This window comes from Phyllobates terribilis, unplaced genomic scaffold (assembly GCF_046119375.1).
Source record: "Phyllobates terribilis strain yellow unplaced genomic scaffold, ASM4611937v1 Scaffold_7__3_contigs__length_470593459, whole genome shotgun sequence".
Classification (NCBI taxonomy): Eukaryota; Metazoa; Chordata; class Amphibia; order Anura; family Dendrobatidae; genus Phyllobates; species Phyllobates terribilis.
The window spans coordinates 189,635,543-189,653,745 of NW_027362767.1; the positions used below are offsets into that span (position 1 = coordinate 189,635,543).

At 38.6% G+C, this 18,203-nt stretch overlaps 1 protein-coding gene across 5 annotated transcripts in view; it reads right to left on the minus strand.

Annotated features, from left to right (window-relative positions):
- The window catches only part of NHSL2 (NHS like 2), a 521,573-nt gene that overhangs the window by 179,303 nt on the left and 324,067 nt on the right, over positions 1–18,203 (minus strand). The gene's annotated exons all lie outside the window — the stretch shown is intronic.

Genomic DNA, 18,203 nt, shown 5'->3' on the forward strand with positions numbered 1-18,203 from the left:
ACAGGCCATAGTCATCCATGTAGTATAATGCGCAGCCCACAGTCATCCCTGTATTATAATGCACAAATCATAGTCCTCCATGTAGTATAATGCACCCCATAGTCATCGATGTAGTATAGTGCACTCCCCATAGCCACCCATGTAGTATAATGCACAGTCCATAGTCCTCCATTTAGTATAATGCACAGCCCATAGTCATCCATGTAGTATAATGCACAGCCCATAGTCATCCATGTAGTATAATGCACAGCCCATAGTCCTCCATGTAGTATAATGCACCCCATAGTCATCCATGTAGTAAAATGCACCCCATAGTCATCCATGTAATATAATGAACAGCTCATAGTCATCCATGTAGTATAATGCACTCCCCATATTCATCCGTATAGTATAATGCACTCCACATAGTTATCCATGTAGTATAATGCACAGCCTATAGTCATCCATGTAATATAATGAACAGCTCATAGTCATCAATGTAGTATAATGCACTCCCCATAGTTATCCATGTAGTATAATGCACAGTCCATAGTCATCCATTTAGTATAATGCACAGCCCATAGTCATCCATGTAGTATAATGCACAGTCCATAGTCATCCATGTAGTATAATGCACAGCCCATAGTCATCCATGTAGTATAATGCACTCCCCATATTCATCCATATAGTATAATGCACTCCCCATAGATATCCATGTAGTATAATGCACAGCCTATAGTCATCCATGTAATATAATGAACAGCTCATAGTCATCTGTGTACTATAATGCACTCCCCATAGTTATCCATGTAGTATAATGCACAGCCCATAGTCATCCATGTAGTATATTGCACCCCATAGTCATCCATGTAGTATAATGCACAGCCCATAGTCATCCATGTGGTATAATTAACTCCCCATAGTTATCCATGTAGTATAATGCACAGTCCATAGTAATCCATGTAGTATAATGCACAGCCCATAGTCATCCATGTAATATAATGAACAACTCATACTCACCTATGCAGTATAATGCACTCCCCATATTCATCCATATAGTATAATGCACTCCCCATAGTTATCCATGTATTATAATGCACAGCCCATAGTCATCCATGTAATATAATGAACAGCTCATAGTCATCAATGTAGTATAATGCACTTCCCATAGTTATCCATGTAGTATAATGCACAGTCCATACTCATCCATGTAGTATAATGCACAGTCCATAGTCATCCATGTAGTATAATGCACAGCCCATAGTCATCCATGTAGTTTAATTAACTCCCCATAGTTATCCATGTAGTATAATGCACAGTCCATAGTAATCCATGTAGTATAATGCACAGCCTATGGTCATCCATGTAATATAATGAACAGCTCATAGTCATCCATGTAATATAATGCACAGTCCATAGTCATCCATGTAGTATAATGCACAGCCCATAGTCATCCATGTAATATAATGCACAGTCCATAGTCATCCATGTAGTATAATGCACAGCCCATAGCCATCCATGTAGTATAATGCACAGCCCATAGTCATCTATGTAGTATAATGCACAGCACATAGTCATCCATGTAATATAATGTACAGCTCATAGTCTTCTATGTAGTATAATGCACCCCATAGTCATCAATGTAGTATAATGCACAGCTCATAGTCATCCATGTAGTATAATGCACAGTCCATAGTCATCCATGTAGTATAATGCACAGCCCATAGTCATCCATGTAGTATAATGTACAGCCCATAGTCATCCATGTAGTATAATGCACAGCCCATAGTCATCCATGTAGTATAATGCACAGCCCATAGTCATCCATGTAGTATAATGCACAGCCCATAGTCATCCATGTAGTATAATACACAGTCCATAGTCATCCATGTAGTATAATGCACAGCCCATAGTCATCCATGTAGTATATTGCACTCCCCATAGTCATCCATGTAGTATAATGCACAACCTATAGTCATCCATGTAATATAATGTACAGCTCATAGTCATCTATGTAGTATAATGAACTCCCCATAGTTATCCATGTAGTATAATGCACCCCATAGTCATCGATGTAGTATTATGCACAGCCCATAGTCATCCATGTAGTATAATGAACTCTCCATAGTTATCCATGTAGTATAATGCACAGCCCATAGTCATCCATGTAGTACAGTCATGGCCAAAAGTTTTGAGAATGACACCAAAATTATATTTTCACATGATCTGCTGGCCTCTGGTTTTTATTAGTGTTTGTCTGATGTTTATATCACATACAGAAATATAATTGCAATCATATTATGAGTACCAATAGGTTATATTGACAGTTAGAATGAGTTAATGCAGCAAGTCAATATTTGCAGTGTTGCCCCTTCTTCTTCAAGACCTCTGTAATTCTCCCTGGCATGCTCTCAATCAACTTTTGGACCAAATCCTGACTGATAGCAGTCCATTCTTGCATAATCAATGCTTGCATTTTGCCAGAATTTGTTGTTTTTTGTTTGTCCACCCGTCTCTTGATGATTGACCACAAGTTCTCAATGGGATTAAGATCTGGGCAGTTTCCAGGCCATGGACCCAAAATCTCTATGTTTTGTTCCATGAGCCATTTTGTTATCACCTTTGCTTTATGGCAAGGTGCTCCATCATGCTGGAAAAGGCATTTTTGGGCGCCAAACTGCTCTTGGACGGTTGGGAGAAGTTGCTCTTGGAGAACATTCTGGTACCATTCTTTATTCATGGCTGTGTTTTTAGGCAAGACTGTGAGTGAGCCGATTCCCTTGGCTGAGAAGCAACCCCAGACATGAATGGTTTCAGGATGCTTTACAGTTGGCATGAGACAAGACTGGTGGTAGCGCTCACCTCTTCTTCTCCGAATAAGCTGTTTTCCAGATGTCCCAAACAATCGAAAAGGGGATTCATCAGAGAAAATGACTTTGCCCCAGTCCTCAGCAGTCCACTCCCTGTACCTTTTGCAGAATATCAGTCGGTCCCTGATGCTTTTTCTGGAGAGAAGTGGCTTCTTTGCTGCCCTCCTTGAAACCAGCCCTTGCTCAAAGAGTCTCTGCCTCACAGTGCGTGCAGAAGCACTCACACCAGCCTGCTGCCATTCCTGAGCAAGCTCGGCACTGCTGGTAGTCCGATCCCGCAGCTGAAACAGTTTTAAGATACGGTCCTGGCGCTTGCTGGTCTTTCTTGGGCGCCCTGGAGCCTTTTTGACAACAATGGAAGCTCTCTCCATGAAGTTCTTGATGATGCGATAGATTGTTGACTGAGGTGCAATCTTTGTAGCTGCGATACTCTTCCCTGTTAGGCCATTTTTGTGCAGTGCAATGATGGCTGCACGTGTTTCTTTAGAGATAACCATGGTTAACTGAAGAGAAACAATGATACCAAGAACCAGCCTCCTTTTAAAGTGTCCAGTGATGTCATTCTTACTTAATCATGACTGATTGATCGCCAGCCCTGTCCTCATCAACACCCACACCTGTGTTAATGGATCAATCACTAAAACGATGTTGGCTGCTCCTTTTAAGGCAGGACTTCAATGATGTTGAAATGTGTTTTGGGGGTTAAAGTTAATTTTCTGGGCAAATATTGACTTTGCAAGTACAGTACTTGCTGTTAAGCTGATCACTCTTTGACATTCAGGAGTATATGCAAATTGCCATTCCAAAAAATGAAGCAGTAAACTTTGGAAAAAATACTATTTGTCTCATTCTCAATACTTTTGGCCATGACTGTATAATGCACAGTCCATGGTCATCCATGTAGTATAATGCACTCCATAGCCCTCCATGTAGTATAATGCACCCCATAGTCATCCATGTAGTATAATGTACTCCCCATAGTCACCAGTGTAGTATAATGCACAGTCCATAGTCATCCATATAGTATAATGCACTCCGCATAGTTATCCATGTAGTATAATGCACAGTCCATAGTCATCCATGTAATATAATCCACAGGCCATAGTCATCCATGTAGTATAATGTACAGCCCATAGTCATCCATGTATTATAATGCACAGATCATTGTCCTCCATGTAGTATAATGCACCCCATAGTCATCCATGTAGCATAGTGCACTCCACATAGTCACCCATGTAGTATAATGCACAGTCCATAGTCCTCCATTTAGTATAATGCACAGCCCATAGTCATCCATGTAGTATAATGCACAGTTCATAGTCATCCATGTAGTATATTGCACTCCGCATAGCTATCCATGCAGTATAATGCACAACCTATAGTCATCAATGTAATATAATGAACAGCTCATAGTCATCTATGTATTGTAGTATAATGCACTCCCCATAGTTATCCATGTAGTATAATGGACAGCCCATAGTCCTCCATGTAGTATAATGCACCCCATAGTCATCCATGTAGTATAATGCACCCCATAGTCATCCATGTAATATAATGAACAGCTCATAGTCATCCATGTAGTATAATGCACTCCCCATAATCATCCATATAGTATAATGCACTCCCCATAGTCATACATGTAGTATAATGCACAGCCTATAGTCATCCATGTAATATAATGAACAGCTCATAGTCATCAATGTAGTATAATGCACTCCCCATAGTTATCCATGAAGTATAATGCACAGTCCATAGTCATCCATTTAGTATAATGCACAGCCCATAGTCATCCATTTAGTATAATGCACAGCCCATAGTAATCCATGTAGTATAATGCACTCCATCGTCCTCCATGTAGTATAATGCACTCCATAGTCCTCCATGTATTATAATGCACCCCATAGTCATCCATGTAGTATAATGCACTCCCCATAGTCACCAGTGTAGTTTAATGCACAGTCCATAGTCATCCATATAGTATAATGAACTCCCCATAGTTATCCATGTAGTATAATGCACAGTCCATAGTCATCCATGTAATATAATCCACAGGACATAGTCATCCATGTAGTATAATGCGCAGCCCACAGTCATCCCTGTATTATAATGCACAAATCATAGTCCTCCATGTAGTATAATGCACCCCATAGTCATCGATGTAGTATAGTGCACTCCCCATAGCCACCCATGTAGTATAATGCACAGTCCATAGTCCTCCATTTAGTATAATGCACAGCCCATAGTCATCCATGTAGTATAATGCACAGCCCATAGTCATCCATGTAGTATAATGCACAGCCCATAGTCCTCCATGTAGTATAATGCACCCCATAGTCATCCATGTAGTAAAATGCACCCCATAGTCATCCATGTAATATAATGAACAGCTCATAGTCATCCATGTAGTATAATGCACTCCCCATATTCATCCGTATAGTATAATGCACTCCACATAGTTATCCATGTAGTATAATGCACAGCATATAGTCATCCATGTAATATAATGAACAGCTCATAGTCATCAATGTAGTATAATGCACTCCCCATAGTTATCCATGTAGTATAATGCACAGTCCATAGTCATCCATTTAGTATAATGCACAGCCCATAGTCATCCATGTAGTATAATGCACAGTCCATAGTCATCCATGTAGTATAATGCACAGCCCATAGTCATCCATGTAGTATAATGCACTCCCCATATTCATCCATATAGTATAATGCACTCCCCATAGATATCCATGTAGTATAATGCACAGCCTATAGTCATCCATGTAATATAATGAACAGCTCATAGTCATCTGTGTACTATAATGCACTCCCCATAGTTATCCATGTAGTATAATGCACAGCCCATAGTCATCCATGTAGTATATTGCACCCCATAGTCATCCATGTAGTATAATGTACAGCCCATAGTCATCCATGTGGTATAATTAACTCCCCATAGTTATCCATGTAGTATAATGCACAGTCCATAGTAATCCATGTAGTATAATGCACAGCCCATAGTCATCCATGTAATATAATGAACAACTCATACTCACCTATGCAGTATAATGCACTCCCCATATTCATCCATATAGTATAATGCACTCCCCATAGTTATCCATGTATTATAATGCACAGCCCATAGTCATCCATGTAATATAATGAACAGCTCATAGTCATCAATGTAGTATAATGCACTTCCCATAGTTATCCATGTAGTATAATGCACAGTCCATACTCATCCATGTAGTATAATGCACAGTCCATAGTCATCCATGTAGTATAATGCACAGCCCATAGTCATCCATGTAGTTTAATTAACTCCCCATAGTTATCCATGTAGTATAATGCACAGTCCATAGTAATCCATGTAGTATAATGCACAGCCTATGGTCATCCATGTAATATAATGAACAGCTCATAGTCATCCATGTAATATAATGCACAGTCCATAGTCATCCATGTAGTATAATGCACAGCCCATAGTCATCCATGTAATATAATGCACAGTCCATAGTCATCCATGTAGTATAATGCACAGCCCATAGCCATCCATGTAGTATAATGCACAGCCCATAGTCATCTATGTAGTATAATGCACAGCACATAGTCATCCATGTAATATAATGTACAGCTCATAGTCTTCTATGTAGTATAATGCACCCCATAGTCATCAATGTAGTATAATGCACAGCTCATAGTCATCCATGTAGTATAATGCACAGTCCATAGTCATCCATGTAGTATAATGCACAGCCCATAGTCATCCATGTAGTATAATGTACAGCCCATAGTCATCCATGTAGTATAATGCACAGCCCATAGTCATCCATGTAGTATAATACACAGTCCATAGTCATCCATGTAGTATAATGCACAGCCCATAGTCATCCATGTAGTATATTGCACTCCCCATAGTCATCCATGTAGTATAATGCACAACCTATAGTCATCCATGTAATATAATGTACAGCTCATAGTCATCTATGTAGTATAATGAACTCCCCATAGTTATCCATGTAGTATAATGCACCCCATAGTCATCGATGTAGTATTATGCACAGCCCATAGTCATCCATGTAGTATAATGAACTCTCCATAGTTATCCATGTAGTATAATGCACAGCCCATAGTCATCCATGTAGTATAATGCACAGACCATAGTCATCAATATAGTATAATGCACTGCCCATAGTCATCCATGTAGAATAATGCACAGCCCATAGTCATCCATGTAGTATAAAGCACAGCCTATAGTCATCCATGTAATATAATGAACAGCTCATAGTCATCCATGTAGTATAATGCACTCCCCATAGTTATCCATGTAGCATAATACACAGCCCATAGTCATCCATTTAGTATAATGCACAGCCCATAGTCATCCATGTAGTATAATGCACAGTCCATAGTCATCCATGTAGTATAATGCACAGCCCATAGTCATCCATGTAGTTTAATTAACTCCCCATATTTATCCATGTAGTATAATGCACAGTCCATAGTAATCCATGTAGTATAATGCACAGTCCATAGTCATCCATGTAGTATAATGCACAGCCCATAGTCATCCATGTAGTTTAATTAACTCCCCATAGTTATCCATGTAGTATAATGCATAGTCCATAGTAATCCATGTAGTATAATGCACAGTCCATAGTCATCTGTGCAGTATAATGCACTCCCCATAGTCATCCATATAATATAATGCACAGCCTATAGTCATCCATGTAATATAATGAACAGCTCATAGTTATCTATGTAGTATAATGAACTCCCCTAGTTATCCATGTAGTATAATGCACAGCCCATAGTCAACAATGTAATATAATGCACAGCCCATAGTCATCCATGTAATATAATGAACAGCTCAAAGTCATCTATGTAGTATAATGCACTCCCCATAGTTATCCATGTGGTATAATGCACAGCCGATAGTCATCCATATAGTATAATGCACAGCCTATAGTCATCCATGTAATATAATGCACAGCCCATAGTCATCCATGTAGTATATTGCACTCCCCATAGTCATCCATGTAGTATAATGCACAGCCTATAGTCATCCATGTAGTATATTGCACTCCCCATAGTCATCCATGTAGTATAATGCACAGCCTATAGTCATCCATGTAATATAATGTACAGCTCATAGTCATCTATGTAGTATAATGCATCCCATAGTCATCCATGTAGTATAATGCACAGCCCATAGTCATCCATGTAGTATAATGAACTCCCCATAGTTATCCATGTAGTATAATGCACAGCCCATAGTCATCCATGTAGTATAATGCACAGCCCATAGTCATCAATGTAGTATAATGCACAGTCCATAGTCATCCATGTAATATAATGAACAGCTCATAGTCATTCATGTAGTATAATGCACTCCCCATAGTTATCCATGTAGTATAATGCACAGCCCATAGTCATCCATGTAGTACAATGCACAGTCCATAGTTATCTATGTAGTATAATGCACAGAACATAGTCATCCATGTAGTATATTGCACTCCCCATAGTTATTCATATAGTATAATGCACAGCCTATAGTCATCCATGTAATATAATGAACAGCTCATAGTCATCTAAGTAGTATAATGCACTCCCCATAGTAATCCAAGTAGTATAATGCACAGCCCATAGTCATTCATGTAGTATAATGCACAGCCCATAGTCATCAATGTAATATAATGCACAGGCCATAGTCATTCATGTAGTATAATGAACAGCTCATAGTCATCTATGTATTATAATGCACAGTCCATATTCATCCATGTAATATAATGCACAGGCCATAGTCATCCATGTAGTATAATGCACAGCCCATAGTCATCCATGTAGTATAATGCACAAATCATAGTCCTCCATATAGTATAATGCACTCCCCATAGTTATCCATGTAATATAATGCACTCCCCATATTCATCCATATAGTATAATGCACTCCCCATAGTTATCCATGTCATATAATGAACAGCTCATAGTCATCAATGTAGTATAATGAACTCCCCATAGTTATCCATGTAATATAATAAACAGTCCATAGTCATCCATTTAGTATAATACACAGTCCATAGTAATCCATGTAATATAATGAACAGCTCATAATCATCTATGTAGTATAATGCACTCCCCATAGTTATCCATGTAGAATAATGCACAGCCCATAGTCATCCATATAGTATCATGCTCAGCCTATAGTCATCCATGTAATAAAATGAACAGCTCATAGTCATCAATGTAGTATAATGCACTCCCCATAGTTATTCATGTAGTATAATGCACAGTCCATAGTCATCCATTTAGTATAATGCACAGTCCATCGTCATCCATGTAGTATAATGTACAGCCCATAGTCATCCATGTAGTATAATGCACAGCCCATAGTCATCCATGTAGTTTAATTAACTCCCCATAGTTATCCATGTAGTATAATGCACAGTCCATAGTAATCCATGTAGTATAATGCACAGCCTATAGTCATCCATGTAATATAATGAACAGCTCATAGTCATCTATGTAGTATAATGCACTCCCCATAGTTATCCATGTAGTATAATGCACAGCCCATAGTCATCCATATAGTATAATGCACAGCCCATAGTCATCCATATAGTATAATGCACAGCCCATAGTCATCCATGTAGTATAATGCACAGTCCATAGTCATCCAGGTAGTATAATGCACTCCCCATAGTTATCCATGTAGTATAATGCACAGCCCATAGTCATCCATATAGTATAATGCACAGCCCATAGTCATCCATATAGTATAATGCACAGCCCATAGTCATTCATATAGTATAATGCACAGCCCATAGTCATCCATGTAGTATAATGCACAGTCCATAGTCATCCAGGTAGTATAATGCACTCCCCATAGTTATCCATGTAGTATAATGCACAGCCCATAGTCATCCATATAGTATAATGCACAGCCTATAGTCATCCATGTAATATAATGCACAGTCCATAGTCATCCATGTAGTATAATGCACTCCCCATAGTTATCCATGTAGTATAATGCATAGCCCATAGTCATCCATGTAGTATAATGCACAGCCCATAGTTATACATGTAATATAATGCACAGCCCATAGTCATCCATGTAGTATAATGCACAGCCCATAGTCATCCATGTAGTATATTGCACATCCTATAGTCATCCATGTAGTATAATGCTCAGCACATAGTCATCCATGTTGTATATTGCATTCCCCATAGTCATCCATGTAGTATAATGCACAACCTATAGTCATCCATGTAGTATAATGCACAGCCTATAGTCATCCATGTAGTATATTGCACTCCCCATAGTCATCCATGTAGTATAATGCACAACCTATAGTCATCCCTGTAATATAATGTACAGCTCATAGTCATCTATGTAGTATAATGCACTCCCCATAGTTATCCATGTAGTATAATGCACAGCCCATAGTCATCGATGTAGTATAATGCACAGCCCATAGTCATCCATGTAGTATAATGAACTCCCCATAGTTATCCATGTAGTGTAATGCACAGCCCATAGTCATCCATGTAGTATAATGCACAGCCCATAGTCATCAATGTAGTATAATGCACAGCCCATAGTCATCCATGTAGTATAATGCACTCCCCATAGTTATCCATGTAGTATAATGCACAGCCCATAGTCATCCATATAGTATAATGCACTGCCCATAGTCATCCATGTAGTATAATGCACAGCCCATAGTCATCCATGTAGTATAATACACAGCCCATAGTCATCCATGTAGTATAATGCACAGCCCATAGTCATCCATGTAATATAATGAACAGCTCATAGTCATCCATGTAGTATAATGCACAGCCCATAGTCATCCATTTAGTATAATGCACAGCCCATAGTCATCCATGTAGTATAATTCACAGTCCATAGTCATCCATGTAGTATAATGCACAGCCCATAGTCTTCCATGTAGTTTAATTAACTCCCCATAGTTATCCATGTAGTATAATGCACAGTCCATAGTAATCCATGTAGTATAATGCACAGCCTATAGTCATCCATGTAATATAATGAACAGCTCATAGTCATCTATGTAGCATAATGCACTCCCCATAGTTATCCATGTAGTATAATGCACAGCCCATAGTCATCCATATAGTATAATGCACAGCCTATAATCATCCATGTTATATAATGAACAGCTCATAGTCATCCATGTAGTATAATGCACTCCCCATAGTTATCCATGTAGTATAATGCACAGCCCATAGTCATCCATGTAGTATAATGCACAGTCCATAGTCATCCATGTAGTATAATGCACAGCCCATAGTCATCCATGTAGTATAATGCACAGCTCATAGTCATCCATGTAGTATAATGTACCCCATAGTCATCCATGTAGTATAATGCACAGCCCAAAGTCATCCATGTAGTATAATGAACTCCCCATAGTTATCCATGTAGTATAATGGACAGCCCATAGTCATCCATGTAATATAATGAACAGCTCATAGTCATCCATGTAGTATAATGCACTCCCCATAGTTATCCATGTAGTATAATGCACAGCCCATAGTCATCCATGTAGTATAATGCACTCCCCATAGTTATCCATGTAGTATAATGCACAGCCCATAGTCATCAATGTAGTATAATGCACAGTCCATAGTCATCCATATAGTATAATGAACAGCCTATAGTCATCCATGTAATATAATGAACAGCTCATAGTCATCCATGTAGTATAATGCACTCCCCATAGTTATCCATGTAGTATAATGCACAGCCCATAGTCATCCATGTAGTATAATTCACAGTCCATAGTCATCCATGTAGTATAATGCACAGCCCATAGTCATCCATGTAGTATATTGCACTCCCCATAATCATCCATGTAGTATAATGCACAGCCTATAGTCATCCATGTAATATAATGTACAGCTCATAGTCTTCTATGTAGTATAATGCACCCCATAGTCATCCATGTAGTATAATGCACAGCCCATAGTCATCCATGTAGTATAATGAACTCCCCATAGTTATCCATGTAGTATAATGGACAGCCCATAGTCATCCATGTAGTATAATGAACTCCCCATAGTTATCCATGTAGTATAATGCACAGCCCATAGTCATCCATGTAGTATAATGAACTCCCCATAGTTATCCATGTAGTATAATGCACAGCCCATAGTCATCCATGTAATATAATGAACAGCTCTTAGTCATCTATGTAGTATAATGCACTCCCCATAGTTATCCATATAGTATAATGCACAGCCTATAGTCATCCATATAGTATAATGCACAGCCTATAGTCATCCATGTAATATAATGAACAGCTCATAGTCATCCATGTAGTATAATGCACTCCCCATAGTTATCCGTGTAGTATAATGCACAGCCCATAGTCATCCATGTAGTATAATGCACTCCCCATAGTTATCCATGTAGTATAATGCATAGCCCATAGTCATCCATGTAGTATAATGCACAGCCCATAGTTATCCATGTAATATAATGCACAGCCCATAGTCATCCATGTAGTATAATGCACAGCCCATAGTCATCCATGTAGTATATTGCACTCCCCATAGTCATCCATGCAGTATATTGCACTCCCCATAGTCATCCATGTAGTATAATGCACAACCTATAGTCATCCCTGTAATATAATGTGCAGCTCATAGTCATCTATGTAGTATAATGCACTCCCCATAGTTATCCATGTAGTATAATGCACCCTATAGTCATCGATGTAGTATAATGCACAGCCCATAGTCATCAATGTAGTATAATGCACAGCCCATAGTCATCAATGTAGTATAATGCACAGCCCATAGTCATCCATGTAATATAATGAACAGCTCATAGTCATCTATGTAGTATAATGCACTCCCCATAGTAATCCATGTAGTATAATGCACAGCCCATAGTCATCCATATAGTATAATGCACTGCCCATAGTCATCCATGTAGTATAATGCACAGCCCATAGTCATCCATGTAGTATAATTCACAGCCCATAGTCATCCATGTAGTATAATGCACAGCCCATAGTCATCCATGTAATATAATGAACAGCTCATAGTCATCCATGTAGTATAATGCACAGTCCATAGTCATCCATTTAGTATAATGCACTCCATAGTCCTCCATGTAGTATAATGCACCCCATAGTCATCCATGTAGTATAATGTACTCCCCATAGTCACCAGTGTAGTATAATGCACAGTCCATAGTTATGCATATAGTATAATGCACTCCACATAGTTATCCATGTAGTATAATGCACAGTCCATAGTCATCCATGTAATATAATCCACAGGCCATAGTCATCCATGTAGTATAATGCACAGCCCATAGTCATTCATGAATTATAATGCACAGATCATTGTCCTCCATGTAGTATAATGCACCCCATAGTCATCCATGTAGCATAGTGAACTCCACATAGTCACCCATGTAGTATAATGCACAGTCCATAGTCCTCCATTTAGTATAATGCACAGCCCATAGTCATCCATTTAGTATAATGCACAGCCCATAGTCATCCATGTAGTATAATTCACAGTCCATAGTCATCCATGTAGTATAATGCACAGCCCATAGTCATCCATGTAGTTTAATTAACTCCCCATAGTTATCCATGTAGTATAATGCACAGCCCATAGTCATCCATATAGTATAATGCACAGCCTATAGTCATCCATGTAATATAATGAACAGCTCATAGTCATCCATGTAGCATAATGCACAGCCTATAGTCATCCATGTAATATAATGAACAGCTCATAGTCATCCATGTAGCATAATGCACAGCCCATAGTCATCCATGTAATATAATGCACAGCCCATAGTCATCCATGTAGTATAATGCACTCCCCATAGTTATCCATGTAGTATAATGCACAGCCCATAGTCATCCATGTAGTATAATGCACAGTCCATAGTCATCCATGTAGTATAATGCACAGCCCATAGTCATCCATGTAGTATAATGCACAGCTCAAAGTCATCCATGTAATATAATGCACAGCTCATAGTCATCCATGTAGTATAATGTACCCCATAGTCATCCATGTAGTATAATACACAGCTCATAGTCATCCATGTAGTATAATGTACCCCATAGTCATCCATGTAGTATAATGCACAGCCCATAGTCATCCATGTAGTATAATGAACTCCCCATAGTTATCCATGTAGTATAATGGACAGCCCATAGTCATCCATGTAATATAATGAACAGCTCATAGTCATCCATGTAGTATAATGCACAGCTCATAGTCATCCATGTAATATAATGCACAGCTCATAGTCATCCATGTAGTATAATGTACCCCATAGTCATCCATGTAGTATAATGCACAGCTCATAGTCATCCATGTAGTATAATGTACCCCATAGTCATCCATGTAGTATAATGCACAGCCCATAGTCATCCATGTAGTATAATGCACTCCACATAGTTATCCATGTAGTATAATGCACAGCCCATAGTCATCAATGTAGTATAATGCACAGTCCATAGTCATCCATATAGTATAATGCACAGCCTATAGTCATCCATGTAATATAATGAACAGCTCTTAGTCATCCATGTAGTATAATGCACTCCCCATACTTATCCATGTAGTATAATGCACAGCCCATAGTCATCCATGTAGTATAATGCACAGTCCATAGTTATCCATGTAGTATAATGCACAGCCCATAGTCATCCATTTAGTATATTGCACTCCCCATAATCATTCATGTAGTATAATGCACAGCCTATAGTCATCCATGTAGTATAATGTACAGCTCATAGTCTTCTATGTAGTATAATGCACCCCATAGTCATCCATGTAGTATAATGCACAGCCCATAGTCATCCATGTAGTATAATGAACTCCCCATAGTTATCCATGTAGTATAATGGACAGCCCATAGTCATCCATGTAGTATAATACACAGCCCATAGTCATCCATGTAATATAATGAACAGCTCTTAGTCATCTATGTAGTATAATGCACTCCCCATAGTTATCCATGTAGTATAATGCACAGTCCATAGTCATCCATGTAGTATAATGAACAGCTCTTAGTCATCTATGTAGTATAATGCACTCCCCATAGTTATCCATGTAGTATAATGCACAGTCCATAGTCATCCATGTAATATAATTAACAGCTCTTAGTCATCTATGTAATATAATGCACTCCCCATAGTTATCCATGTAGTATAATGCACAGCCCATAGTCATCCATGTAGTATAATGTACAGCCCATAGTCATCCATGTAATATAATGAACAGCTCTTAGTCATCTATGTAGTATAATGCACTCCCCATAGTTATCCATGTAGTATGATGCACAGCACATAGTCATCCATGTAGTATAATGTACAGCCCATAGTCATCCATGTAATATAATGAACAGCTCATAGTCATCTATGTAGTATAATGCACTCCCCATAGTTATCCATGTAGTATAATGCACAGCCTATAGTCATCGATGTAGTATAATGCACAGTCCATAGTTATCTATGTAGTATAATGCACAGTCCATAGTCCTCCATGTAGTATAATGCACCCCATAGTCATCCATGTAATATAATTAACAGCTCATAGTCATCTATGTAGCATAATGCACCCCATAGTCATCCATGTAGTATAACCCACAGCCCATAGTCATCCATGTAGTATAATGAACTCCCCATAGTTATCCATGTAGTATAATGCACAGCCCATAGTCCTCCATGTAGTATAATGCACCCCATAGTCATCCATGTAGTATAATGCACCCCATAGTCATCCATGTAGTATAATGAACTTCCCATAGTTATCCATGTAGTATAATGCACAGTCCATAGTCATCCATATAGTATAATCCACAGCCCATAGTCATCCATGTAATATAATGAACAGCTCATAGTCATCTATGTATTATAATGCACTCCCCATAGTCATCCACGTAGTATAATGCACAGTCCATAGTTATCTATGTAGTATAATGCACAGCCCATAGTCATCCATTTAGTATAATGCACAGCTCATAGTCATCCATGTAGTATATTGCACTCCCCATAGTTATCCATGTAGTATAATGCACAGCCCATAGTCATCCATGTAGTATAATGAACAGCTCATAGTCATCTAAGTAGTATAATGCACTCCCCATAGTTATCCATGTAGTATAATGCACAGCCCATAGTCATCCATTTAGTATAATGCACAGCTCATAGTCATCCATGTAGTATAATGCACAGTCCATAGTTGTCTATGTAGTATAATGCACAGTCAATAGTCATCCATGTAGTATATTGCACTCCCCATAGTTATCCATGTAGTATAATGCACAGCCTATAGTTATCCATGTAATATAATGAACAGCTCATAGTCATCCATGTAGTATATTGCACTCCCCATAGTCATCCATGTATTATAATGCACCCCATAGTCATCCATGTAGTATAATGCACCCCATAGTCATCCATGTAGTATAATGAACTCCCCATAGTTATCCATGTAGTATAATGCACAGTCCATAGTCATTCGTATAGTATAATGCACAGCCCATAGTCATCCATGTAATATAATGAACAGCTCATAGTTATCTATGTAGTATAATGCACTCCCCATAGTCATCCATGTAGTATAATGCACAGCCCATAGTCATCCATATAGTATAATGCACAGCTCATAGTCCTCCATGTAGTATAATGCATCCCATAGTCATCCATGTAGTATAACCCACAGCCCATAGTCATCCATGTAGTATAATGCACAGCCCATAGTCATCCATGTAGTTTAATTAACTTCCCATAGTTATCCATGTAGTATAATGCACAGTCCATAGTAATCCATGTAATATAATGCACAGCCTATAGTCATCCATGTAATATAATGAACAGCTCATAGTCATCTATGTAGCATAATGCACCCCATAGTCATCCATGTAGTATGATGCACTCCCCATAGTTATCCATGTAGTATTATGCACAGCCCATAGTCATCCATATAGTATAATGCACAGCCTATAGTCATCCATGTAATATAATGAACAGCTCATAGTCATCCATGTAGTATAATGCACTCCCCATAGTTATCCATGTAGTATAATGCACAGCCCATAGTCATCCATGTAGTATAATGCACAGTCCATAGTCATCCATGTAGTATAATGCACAGCCCATAGTCATCCATGTAGTATAATGCACAGCTCATAGTCATCCATGTAGCATAATGTACCCCATAGTCATCCATGTAGTATAATGCACAGCCCATAGTCATCCATGTAATATAATGAACAGCTCATAGTCATCCATGTAGTATAATGCACTCCCCATAGTTATCCATGTAGTATAATGCACAGCCCATAGTCATCCATGTAGTATAATGCACAGTCCATAGTCATCCATGTAGTATAATGCACAGCCCATAGTCATCCATGTAGTATATTGCACTCCCCATAGTCATCCATGTAGTATAATGCACAGCCCATAGTCATCCATGTAGTATAATGAACTCCCCATAGTTATCCATGTAGTATAATGGACAGCCCATAGTCATCCATGTAGTATAATACACAGCCCATAGTCATCCATGTAATATAATGAACAGCTCTTAGTCATCTATATAGTATAATGCACTCCCCATAGTTATCCATGTAGTATAATGCACAGCCCATAGTCATCCATGTAATGTAATGAACAGCTCATAGTCATCTATGTAGTATAATGCACTCCCCATAGTTATCCATGTAGTATAATGCACAGCCTATAGTCATCCATATAGTATAATGCACAGCCTATAGTCATCCATGTAATATAATGAACAGCTCATAGTCATCCATGTAGTATAATGCACAGCCCATAGTCATCCATTTACTATAATGCACAGCCCATAGTCATCCATGTAGTATAATGCACAGTCCATAGTTATCCATGTAGTATAATGCACAGCCCATAGTCATCCATGTAGTATATTGCACTCCCCATAGTTATCCATGTAGTATAATGCACAGCCCATAGTCATCCATGTAGTATATTGCACTCCCCATAGTTATCCATGTAGTATAATGCACAGCCCATAGTCATCCATTTAGTATAATGCACTCCCCATAGTAATCCATGTAGTATAATGCACAGCTCATAGTCATCCATGTAATATAATGCACAGCCCATAGTCCTCCATATAGTATAATGCACAGCCCATAGTCATCCATGTAATATAATGCACAGCTCATAGTCATCCATGTAATATAATGCACAGCCCATAGTCCTCCATATAGTATAATGCACAGCCCATAGTCATCCATGTACTCCCCTTCCCTACGCTATTCCGACTTGCAGTGTCCTCTCCTGGAGTCGGCAGCTGACGTCACTGCCATGC